Below are 2366 nucleotides of genomic sequence, written 5' to 3'. Positions count from 1 at the left end.
TACCGTTAAAAATAAGTAGTTTTTTATATGCAATTTTCAAAAATCTAGTATAGGTACCAATTAAAAAAAAATAGAAATCAACCTTTAAATACCAAAATTAAAAAAAAAATTTATTGATCAGTTTTCAAATAAAAGATTCTTCAATCAACAATTTGGAACTTTTTCTTAGACCAAAAAATTATTTTTTTTTTTAATTTTTCATAATTTCAATATTAAATATTAAATACTAAAACGTTTTTGTACAAATTTTTTTTATTGAAATCGGTAGTGTAGCTTAGAAGATAGTCAGAAATCAAATGCGGCAAATGCCGTTTATAACAGTCAAAAAAATATTTTTTTTTAATGCAATGACTTTTAAATCATATTTTCAATTTTTTAGGAGTAAGAAAAAAGGTTAATGTTTCATAAATTTTTCGATTTTTTTTTTAGTTTTTTTTTTGTGGAAAATTTTGATTTTGAAAAATAATTTTAAAAAAATATTTCACTTAACAGAAGCATGTAAAAATAAAATAAAAGACAATTTTTTTAACTGTTGAATTTTAAGATATACTTTTTTTTCTAAATAAAGGGCCAATTTTTCAATAGTCAGTTAAACAGTCAGTTAGTACTTATTCCCCAGATAGAGAAAAAATCAATTTTTGAACAGTAAGATATAGCTTATTCCTTTAATAAAACATTTAATAGAGGAATAAAACTATCCGCTTCTTTCAGAGACGAATAAAAATTATTCTAAGGAATAATCATAACAAAAATATTGTGTCAGTTGTCAAAGCTGTTTTGAAGAAAATATCGATAATAAATACACCGGAACACAAGAAAACAAAAACAATTATGAATAAAAATGACTTTTAATTTTGAATGTTTTTGAATTGTACCTACATTTTTTTTTGTTATTCCGTAGAATAGATTTTTCTTGATTGAAAAATTCAATGTTATTTATTATCTGATTTTTTATGACCCTAATAACTTTATTCGTCGGACAATTAACTGACTGTTTATTAGAAGATGGAAAAATCGGCTCTAATTAATTTTTTTTTATAAATTTGCCCCTCCTGGATAAACAGGAGGAAATAGGCCCCTCCACCCCATACGATTTTTTTCCTTGTCTCGACCCAACCTACACGCTGTAGCCTTTTGGCACCCCTCTGAATCACCCTGTATATCATTTTCTTAAATTAATGCCAACCCGAAAACCACGTTTTATAGCTTTGGTATTCATAACTCTGGTTTTTCATAACATCGGTTTTTTTAATTTTTTTATGCGTATTTTTGATTTTCGTAACTTTTTACCCCAAAAAAAAATTATATTTTTTAAAAAATTATATTTTTTTTTCTATTTTACCAAAAAAAATTTAACAATACCTGAATACCGTCAATAAAGAAATTAAAAAGCGGAGTCCTTCAAGGCTGGAAGAACTTGAATGACACCTAGTATACTTGTTCCAAATTGACGTTCTAGAAGACGTAAATATAGAAGAAAATCTAAACTCAGCCAGCTAGCAAATATTTTGATCTACTAGCTGAAACTTTCAAACTCCAAGATGGCTATGAAGGACCATTAAATTTTTGAAGTGCAAAGCTAAATGCTTTCACCGACCTACACGTGGACCTAATTTTCACTATTTTTAAACATTATTACTCAAAAAAAAAAAAGAGAATATAATCCTCCTTAGAAAACAAACTTTTGTAATATACATCATCATTTCACCAAAGCTTGATTCAAATTCCATCACAAGCCTTGAGCCTATAAATCATCATTAACTTTTTTTCTATTTGCTCAAATCCTGACCAACTCTTATTTCATTGTGTGTATTTTCGTTAGACCCAAAAATTTCATTCACACACATTTAGGATATAGTATAGGTTCACCATATTCCTTATCTGACCCCAAACACAGTTTGCCAAAAAATAAATCAAGTAGTATTGATTCGAATTTGTCATCAATTTTCCTTTATTTTTTCCCTCTTCTCTCAGGTATAAAGCCTAAATCCACCGACCCATATGAAACACAAACCCATGTTAAAAAATTATTGTATCTCATTGCTATGACTTTAATCCCAACCAAATACAGAAAAAAAACCAAAAATAAATAAAAATTCCAAATTTTTTTTTTTTTTTTGGTTGTAACCATTTATGACAAAAGATTTTCATTTTCATTCTGGAAATTCCATTGGGCTTTCAATCGTTTACGTGCTTATCCGTTACACAAAAAGATTAACCAAAAAAAAGCCAGAAGCAATGCTGTGTTATACCAAACACCTTTTTGGCTCTCTGTGATTATGACGTAGTTTTTTCCCATTACCCACTCCACTTGTCCAGACGGTATAAAAATAACCCTAAATATACAATTTAGTCCCACTATACAC

Source organism: Episyrphus balteatus, chromosome 1 (assembly GCF_945859705.1).
Source record: "Episyrphus balteatus chromosome 1, idEpiBalt1.1, whole genome shotgun sequence".
In the NCBI taxonomy this organism is placed as follows: Eukaryota; Metazoa; Arthropoda; class Insecta; order Diptera; family Syrphidae; genus Episyrphus; species Episyrphus balteatus.
This window is presented reverse-complemented; position numbering follows the sequence as displayed.